Source organism: Pteropus alecto, unplaced genomic scaffold (assembly GCF_000325575.1).
Source record: "Pteropus alecto unplaced genomic scaffold, ASM32557v1 scaffold213, whole genome shotgun sequence".
Lineage (NCBI taxonomy): Eukaryota > Metazoa > Chordata > Mammalia > Chiroptera > Pteropodidae > Pteropus > Pteropus alecto.
This window is the reverse complement of record NW_006434829.1, coordinates 2934711-2944674: the sequence shown is the minus strand read 5'-3', so window position 1 is coordinate 2944674 and position 9964 is coordinate 2934711.

Here is a 9964-nt window from a genome sequence, read left to right as displayed (position 1 = left end):
ATCTCGTGGGGACACTTTCTGTTTGAGAAGATGAAAAAGTTCTGGGCGTGGGTGGTGGCGATGGCTGCACCACAGGTTGAACGTGATGGCCCCAAACGGTGCTCTCAAAAATGGTTGAAACGCAGGAAAGGGAGTTCAGGAAGACTTTTGGATGGAGAGGTAATGTTTGTCACATTAAGGGATTTTTTTTCTTATTTCACTATCTTTTCTTGACCCTCCCCGTTAGCGGAAGCTGGGATCTCCTGTGTACATGACAGCAGGGAAGATTCATGGCTGCAGAGGAGAGAGAGAGAGAGAGGGAGAGAGAGAGAGAGAGAGAGAGAGGAAGGGAGGGAGGGAGGAAGGGATAGAAATGGGGGCGGATCATTTCACAGCTTTTACTTTTTAAGAGTCTGAAACTAAAAGGACACGCAGCACAAAGAACGAACGGGGAGAGGCGAGAAGCGCAGGGTTTCTCTGCTTCCCCCGCCGTGGACGAGAATGACCTCTGGGCTGGGGGAGAAGCCACAGCAGAGGAGACGTTGATGGGTATGAGTGGGGGTCCTGGGCCCCTGGCCTGAGCCCTCCGGCAGCACGGTCCCCAGATTCCCTGTTGGAGCCAAGAGCAGAGGGCCGTGGTTCCCCCAGGTGAGGCGTGGGGAGGTGGCAAGCACTCGGAGAGCTGGGGGGGCCCTCAGCTGCAAAGAGCAGAGCACCCCGACGGTAGGGACCGAATGAGTACAGGCGTTTCATGGCCTCGTGGAACCTCGTAAGTGGGGACGGTATCAGGCCTCGGGCACCCGCTCTGTGAGTTTCCCGGCCGCCGCCTCATGGTCGTGAGGTGGCTGCTCCAGCTTCGGCACCAGGTCCTCACAAACCTGTGTCAACGGCAGGAAGTGGGTTGTGGGGCGGCCGGTGCGGTGAGAACTCTCTTTGTGGTCCCCTGTGTGCAGAGTGTCCCCAGGGGCCTCCTGTCCAGTCACTCGTGGCCACCCCGTAGCTACAAGGGAGGCTGGGAAGAAATCTAGATTATTTTTTTCCCCTCATCGTTTTGTTTTGACATAAAATAAAAGTGAGAATAACACCAAAAAAAAACCAAAAAACAACATTACCGATACCCTTCTCTCAAATTCCCCAAATGCTGGCAAAGGGCTTTATCCTGTTCTGCCGTTGTTCCTCACACACACACGCACACACACACGTGTGTGTATTTTTAATAAACTGTTTGAGTCTGTGGCAGACATCATGTCCCTTAAGCCCTAAATACGTCATTGCGTATTTCCAAAAAGCAAAGACATTCTCTTAACGAAACCACCGCACAATGATGAAAATCGGGGAACTGGCGTGGAAACCATGCTCTGATCCAACCCACTCACCCTTTTCCGGATTTCGCTAGTTCTTCTAATGTCCTATGATGCAGAATAACCCCGGGTCACGCGTCGCACTTGCTCGTCGTGCCTTCACGGCCTCCGATCCTCGGAAGCCCTGCTTTGCCAGCCACGGCGGCGACGGTCTGAGGACGAGAGGCCAGTGATTTCGCAGTGCGCCCCCCGCTCCGGCCGTCCGGGGGTTCCTTACGCTTCTGAACCTTCGGCAGGAGCCCACGGAGGTGATGCCGAAGGCTTCCTGACGCCTTGGATTGGGGGCCACTCGGCAGTATGAACTTCGATCACTTTGGTGGGGCGGGGTGCAGTGTGGTGTGCTGCGGTGGGGTGGGGTGGGGTGGGATATAGTGGGGTGGGGTAGGATGTGTCAGGTTCTCCGCTCTCGCGTTTTGTTTCGGCTTTGGATTTTCCACCAAGGGCGGGGACGGCTGTTGGTTGCCAGCTCACAGAGGTGACGGCAGTCTCACACACCTGGGTTTGAGGACTGCGGGTCCTGACAGTTATCACTCATCTTGAGTTGAGGGGGAAGAGGCCTCGGGAAGAAGCAGATTCGATTCTCTTTCTTTTTTTTAGCTATACTTCTAAGGTCCTACTGTGTACCAGTCCCCTGGGCACAGGCCAGTAATAGATGCCGTTGCCTATCCTCATTGACCTTCCTGCCCAATGGGAAGGAAGGAACTAAGGTTTCCTGCACACCTACTATGTGCCACGTCTGGGGTTAGGCACTCATATCCACTACCTCATTCAAATGAGCCTGTCAGCTCTAGGGGGCCAGTGCTGGGAAAGGGGGGGGGGCGGCTATTCATTTTGAACCAGAGAAACCATTCACAGCTTTCTCTGACTTCTGAATCTGCCTCACCTCACTTGAGTAGTTTTTTAAAAGCATCTGAAATATTTTTCATATCAAGTGTTTCAAGGACCTAATTATGAACTTCATTATAATTGTTCATTAGTTATATTTTGTTCAATTACTTTAACAAGTTGCCAAATGGAACACAAAGCCAGCAATTAGCATTATGTAATTGTAATGAGACACTCAAATTGGGTTACAGAGTGTCTTCTTGGCTTGCATATTTTTCCCTCAGAGGAAGACAAGCTCAAGTGGTGGCTGGCCCTCTGTCTGCTCGCTGGCTCCACCTGAGCCGTAGGGGACAGGGAGCAGTCTCTTCTTTTGTAGGAAGGTCACGTTCAGTAAAATGGAAACAATTAAAGATGATGCTAAGAATGTTTTAGATGATGGTGATTATATGTAACACTCATTATGTGGCAGCCACTGCTCTAGGCACATTTTCATGCAATTACTCACTGAGTCTTCCTGTCCGGTCCCTGCGGTGAGGACTGTCATTTCCCCCATTTCACAGATGCAAGAATGGAAGCGCAAGGTCTGGGTGACTTTCCCAAGGTCATGTGGCCAGGAAGTGCATGAACTGGGCTCAAACCCAGGCGGGCTGGCCCCAGGGGCCATACTCTTGACCAGTGCTTTCTATTGATTATTGAGTCTCAGAAAAAAAGGTGCATTTTGAAAGACGCAATTACCCAGTTTATCTGACGGCAGACCGTCAATGAGAGACAAAATGATACTGCATTTTGGCCACTTAATCGTTAATATCGGAATTTATTTTAGAGGTAGGAATAAGAAGGCAACTTTCTAAAATTTGTCGTAGAACTAGATCATGACACTCTCATGGGGCTGTCCTTGACCCAGTCGCGATGGCTGAGGGGACAGACAGGTTGACGTGACACGCTACGGCCCCCCCTGCTCAGACAGTTCGATCTGTGATGTTTTGATAGGATCCCATTACCTAAAATGCTCGCTTGTCCGACTCAAGAAAGCTGGCTTGATTAAACGTGAGGTATCTTAGATTTCGAGTGATGGAAAACCGAACACATCCGGCTTAAGGAAATGGAAAGCCTCCACTGATTACGGCACCACCGGACAGTCCAAGAATGGATCTCAAGCATGGCTGGATCCAGGACCTCGGTGCCCCTTCCTACAGTTCCCGAAGGAAAACCTGGGTCCTCTGCGTAGCAGAGAAGGGGAGTCACATCTGTTGTGGATTCAGAGGGCACAGCCCTCCGCCAGCTTGTCACGTCACCTCTTTTGGGACTCGTCTCTGAAACGGGCGTATGGCAAGCGGATCCTCCTGTCTGCTTCTCTTTCTCTCTCTGTGCCTGTCTCTCTCTGTGTTACTCTGTCTCACTCTGTCTCTATCTCTCTGTCTCTTTCTCTGTCTCTCCGTCTCTGTCTCCCTCTTTCTCACTCTGTCTGTCTGTCCCTCTCCACTGATCTCTGCTCACGGCTGTCCTGACGGCATGTGTCTGGGCTCCCTGCCGTTAGCAGGAAACTCTTCCAGATGGCGGGATGGATTTGAGTTGACAGCTCGGGGTGCACCAGACACAGAGCTAATTTCTAATAATGATTATGAAAGGTGTTAGAAACCTCATCTGCATTGGATCAAGATACCTGGTCAGAACCACACTATCCACTGCGGTCCTGGCCACTGTCACCAGGACGAGTGCAATGGTTGGAGCCAGGGTTCATCTGCAGCCTCAGCCCCCTCCTGGTACCGGTCCAGAGTTTGGAAAGCCAGTGTTATCTGAGTCCCGATTCAAAGTGCGACTGGCCAAGCTGTCACACACTCATATCCTCCTTGGAAGGGAGGCAAGGTGCTCAGCACATGGACTCTGGAGGCAGATGGGGCGGGTTTGAATCCAGGCTCTGCCACTTACACGTGTGACCTCGAGAAACACGTGTGCCTCAGTTCACTCACCTGCAGAATGGAGACAATGTCGTGTGAACTCAATGACAGAGGGCGTGTGAACACGTCGAAGAAGTAACTGAGTGGACCTTCTACCTGTTGGCTGTTGCTACTAGCCCTTTGAAACGATCGGTTGGCAGTTGCCGCGGGAGGTTTAGAGCGCGAGGTTTCGCGAAGCCACCTGTGCTGTTTCTCACGGAGGCGCAGGAAGCGAGGGTCACACGGCAGGTGTTTACGGTGGTAAGCCCCGCCCCTTCTCCACGGCAGGTGTTTACCGTGGTAAGCCCCGCCCCTTCTCCCACCCCTCGGATGGGGCCTCTTTTGAGCCCCGACCGCTCTGTGGTTTCCTGAAATCTCGCTCGGTCTGGGGACACACCCGCCCGTTCCCCAGGATTGCTCCCGACACGCGGACTCGGGTGCCTTGAAGCGGAGCACGCACTGTCCGGTGTACCGCAGTCCGCATCGCCCCCCATGGCCCTGCAGCTGTCCTGGTCACTTATTCATCCTGCTCAGCTCGGGTTCCGCGGACTCTTGAGTTTGTGATCCCAGAACCCAAGAGCTGGGGTTTTCGGAAGACGAAAGGATGAAGCTTAACGGCGTCTGTACCTGCTTTTATGGGAGTCCCATCCTGCCCTGAGATGACACCCGCGGATCTGTCATTCGCTAGGTGCGGGGTGGGGGCGGGGGCGGGAATCGAGTGCATCATACTATCCAGCCGCGTGGGCACAGCGGCCTCTCACGGGGCCCAAACGCGGGGCGCACGGCTGGCCTCGTGGGACCTGCTTTCTCTGCCACTCTTGCTGGGGCTACTGGTTTCTCGCCTCTGCCCCACTCGGCAGAGTTTCCGACTTCGATGTTTTCCTCTCTTTGCAGTTAATCCCCTGGGCACGAGCCCATCACTACACTCTCTTGGTTGCGAAATGAGTTTCCGAGCTGGCTCCCCATCGATTTCACTCCCGAGGTCACCGGGGCCATTTGTCTCAGCCAAAGGTCCTTGTGGACCAGGGCACGCTGGCCCCTGGTGCCTCCCGCTGCGCTTCCTGGCAGATGAGCTTGCGCCGTCTCTGGCGGCCGAGTGCTGTCACTGGCTTGTGCTCCGGGGTCCCAGTCGCTGAAATCAGGGACCCCCTCCCCAGGAACGGAAGTGGGACAGAGCTGAGGGTGTGCGGGCCGCCATCACAACCCCTGACGTTCCGATGCCCTACGCTGAGGACTCCATCGGGTCAGGGCAGTGCTGGCATCGTCCCTCAATAAATGTAGGTCACCACGGAGCCCTAGTTCCCGTCACCCCGCCCAGCAGGCTGTCAGAGCCGGCTCCGGTTACATAAGCTCACACGTTATAGCTTGGGCCTTGAATCAGTGACCTCTGCCCGCCTTGGTCTGGCACCTTCACACGCTCCTAAGGCTTCTGCCAATAACGTTGACAAAATCTTGCAATGCTTTTGGCGCAGAAGCTATCTCATCCTGGGCCGTAGCGTGTGCCCGACCGGCGGCACGTTCTCAGATTCTACTTGTGGGTCCGAGTGCCAGCAGGGAGTTGCCGCGGGTCTCAAGGAGAGCGGGCACCTCCTTGTGAGGCACCCGTCGCAGGCGAGTCTGCCACCCGGTGAGTTTTCAGCAATAGGACAGCTAGCGTCCTTAGACACAGGAGAAGCTAGTTCCTTTGGGCAGGGAGATTCTGAGTGACGTGGGAACTTGAGGTTCTCAGATTCATCTGAGTCTCACCAGATGACCCTGCGCCCAGTTTCGACGCCCCATTCGCTGTCCCGTCTTCCACACGAGAGACGTGGCGAAGCTGTGCATTGAACCGTAGCTACAATTCTACAGCTCACGCAATTAAATTGTTTTTGGCAGCGTTAGCCCCGTGGCTACAGTAAGTAAAGACTTTTCTTTAAGGCCATTACATCAGGGAACGGGGAATCCGAACGGGAATGTTCAACATAAAGAAGGGTTAACTCGTAAGAAAAGGTGGTTAACTGACCAAAGACGGGGAAGAAGCCTCCGAGGGCCTAGAAGCAGCTGAGGGGAAAGGGGACAATGGAGGGACATCAGGCCTGGAAGATCTCCTGCCTTGTCCCCGAGGCTGAGGTTCAGACACCTTTGAGGGAGGCTCAAGGACCTCGAGAAAGTCCAGTCGGCTGGAGCGAAGAACCCGTCAGGAGGTGAGGCTACAGCTGGTCTGCGTATGCCATCTGCCACGGCTGGAGGGCGGGAGCGGCTGTCACTGCCCTCGGAATGGCCACCGGCTGCGGAAGCTCGGCAAGTCACCGTCCCTCTGAGTCTCAGCTTTTTCATCTGACAGACAGATGGGGACACTAAAATCTGCTCACCCGAACTCAGCGGTGTGCCGATGGTGGTGAGGGATCACGGATATGAAATTGCTTTGACGAACGACAAAACTTTGTTCACTTACATGGAGCCACAGAGCTGAGAAGAAGTGACTGCTCACGGGTATAGGAAACCTCGCCGTGGTGGCTTCGTCCGGATTTGCTTCTCTCACATATCAAGATTTCTAGAGGTGATGATTCTTCGGGTGTTGAGCAGGCTGCTCAGTGATGGAAGGGCCGGACATCTCTCTGATTCTCCCGGCTTCTCCTCCCGGTCACAACATGGCTGCTGCAACTCCAGCCATCACAGCTACATCTAAAGCAGGAAGAAGGGCCTGGTCAGGCACCCGTGTTTCTATTCCTGGTGGACAAAGGCCGTCCTGGACTATCTCTAGGCCTCTTCCGTCTCATCTCACTGGACAGCGAGGAAGCCTCGGAGCAAGCAGAGATGGCTGTTGGATAAGAGAATGCAGTGTCGGGAATGGCCGGCCGGATCTAAATGGCACAGACTGAGATTTCCGTGGACGGGAAACAACCACGGAGGGTTTGGCTTCCACCCTTGTGGCTGCCGCTTCTGTTATCGGCGCCTTTCATGGGGCCTAGCTGCACTGAATAGCTCACATTTTACTTTGGAGGTGGAATTATATTAAAAATCAGATGCTTGTCATTATGCAAATGGCTGTCTCGTTATAGCTTAGGGTTTTCATTTTTCTATGAATTATTCCTTTTTCGCTGTTTTTTTTTTCCCCCCACTTGGAAGAAGTAAAAACAACCACTGACTGATCAGAGGAATTTTCCAATCAGTCAGGGAGCGGGCATTTTATTGAGTGTCTTCCAGGTGCGGGGAGCTCTGGGAAGAGGAGGTCTCTCTGCTCTGCTCCAGCTTCTGTCCGCGGGGAGGAGATAAGCGACGAGTCAGTTAATAAATCAGATAACGTAGGAGCATGACACATGCTGTGAAGAGAATGAGACGTGCCGCGTGCATACAGGAGGGCTTCTTTAGAAAAGATCTCTGAAGACGCGCTGTTTCAGGAGAAACTGGAGAGCTGAGAGGAGCCCAGACACGTGACGACCTGGGGGGAAGGGCATTCCAGGCAGAGGGAACAGAACGTGCAAAGGCCCTGGGGTGGGAACAAGCTCGTGCGTTTGAGGAAGGGAAGGAAGGCCAGGTGGCTGCCGCACGAGCAGCGGGGAAGGAGCGGCAGGTGGCAAGGTTGGAGACGGGCAGGCCAAGTCACACGGGGCTTTGGAGAGCTGATTTGGCTCTTCTGCCTGTTGGGAGTTGGTTTGCCCACGTGGACCTCCGTGGCTGGAAGAAATGGGGGCCTCTGAGACTCAGCCCAGGGTCCTCAGCTTTCAAGGATCAGCATCACCTCCATCTGACATGGCCTCATTTGTCCCCTGCCCACTGTCTAGGTCTCTGATTTCAATATCAACCCCATCGGCACAGGAACTTTCTCTGTCTTGCCCATGGCCATGTCTCCAGCACCTAATAGGGACTGCCACGTAGTAGGTGCCCCCAAATATTTAACGAATGTGTTGTTGTTTTCTATAGCTGCATAATAAATCACCCCAAATGTAGCAGATTAAGGCAACGGGCACTCACTAGCTCACAGCTCTGTAGGTGAGGGGCCCCGGCTTGTGTCTCGCAGGCTGAAATCAATGTGTCAGCCAGGCCGTGTTCTCATCTGGGGCGTGGGCTCCTCCTCCAAGCTGTGTGTGCTCGTACGTGGCTGGCTGGCAGCTAAGGCTGCTCTGAGCTCCTACAGACCACCCACAATCCTTCTCAGGTGGGGCCCTCCAGCTTCAAAGCCAGTCATGCAGAATCTCTCTAGCTTCAAATTTTCGACTTTGGGAAGAGCCTAGTGCCTTTTAAGAGGCCACCTAAATAATCGCTCTGTCTTAAAGTCATCTGTGCCGTGCAACATAACCTCATCGCAGGAGTGAAATCCATCTGGTCTCAGTCCTAGGGATGCACAGGGCATCTTAGGCCACCTGAGAACCGCCTGCCAAAGCACGCACGATGGAATCAGCTCTCACCCACCCTCCTCCTCCCTCCCTGTCAGAAGCCATCCCTGCCCCTGCCAGCCCAGCCAAGTCTGCTTGTGGGCAGCTGCAGGCTTTGTTTTCTGGTTGCTGGGAGCTAGCTACTTCCGGCCGTGGAGTCTGCAAAGTCCCCAACTGGTGCTATGAGTCCCTGTTGATGCCTTTTTAATGGTGGCACACTCCAGCCCCAGGGTCTTTGCACTTCCTGTCTCCAGTGCCCGAAAGGCTCTCCCCCCCCCACGCCTGTGCGTTTCATTCCCTCACGTGCTAAGTGATCTGCTCAAATGTCACCTTGTCAGTGAAGCCTTTCCTTACTCCCTTCCCTTCGATTCTAAAAATACTTTTTTAAAAAAAACTTGCTTTGCTTCTCTTTGCATTGATTTTCATCGGACCTACTGTATATTCTGCCCATTTATTTGGTTTATGGTCTTCCTGCCGCACCGGAACGTCAGCTTCGCGTGAGCAGGAAATTTGGCCCGATTCTCCGTCACGTCCCCGGCACCTATGACGGTGTCTGGAGCATAGTGGGGGCTCGATAAATACCTGTCCGAAGAATGAATGAATGCATTTTAAGGAGGGCAGTTTTCACTTTGTTTCTCTCTCTCTCTCTCTCTCTCTCTCTGCCACCTCCCCCTCTTTCTCTCTCCACGCCCCCCCAGCCCCGTTTTGGGAAAATCCAACAGGCAGAAGCCTGCCTTCCCCAGGCAGCTTCCTCATATAACTGTGCTCTTCATTCTGCAAGCTGTGGGCGCTGCGTGGAGCAGCCACGCCATGTTCACAGCCTCTCCTCTCAGCTGCAGACACAGAGCCCTGGAGGGAGACGGCTCCTGGCACAGTCCAAGGTGGCCCTGGGGGCTGATGGGACACCGCTGGGTGGCAGTGGCTAAGCAGCCCTGACCTCAGCGTCAGCCCACGGCCAGCGTCATGCTCAGAGCATGCACGTCTGGGGGTAGAAGGCGAGATCTGGTCTGTAAATCAGAGCCAGGAGGAGCTGCGTGTCCTTGAATGCCCCCAAGTCTCCAGCATCTCATGGGGATTCATGAAGGCAGCACAGCGTCTCCGACTCAGATGCACTCGTGTTTCTGAAACCTGCAGAAGCCGACTGCAAGAGGCAGCACGCTGCCCAGCGTTGCAGGCTTGGCGGGAGCTCCTGCTCCCTTCCTCGGGTGAGGACGGGCAGCCACCCGCTTTGTCCTCAAAGCCCAAGGAGTCACGTGTGCCAAGGCTCCTTCCACGGCCAGTTCATTCGAGGTCTGCAAACTCACCCTGGTTTGTTGTCTTTATTCATGTTCACACTCACTCTCTGTTCTGTGTAATTAATGAGAGATTGCCACTTCGGGTTGGTTCATTATACATGATGAATTTGTGAATGTCAAGGAGATGGTTGCAGTGCAGGGTGGATGGTGGCTCTAAGGAGGCGATTCCCAGGGGGGCTTAACCCGCTGTTTAATGACCTCGGTGGCGCCCC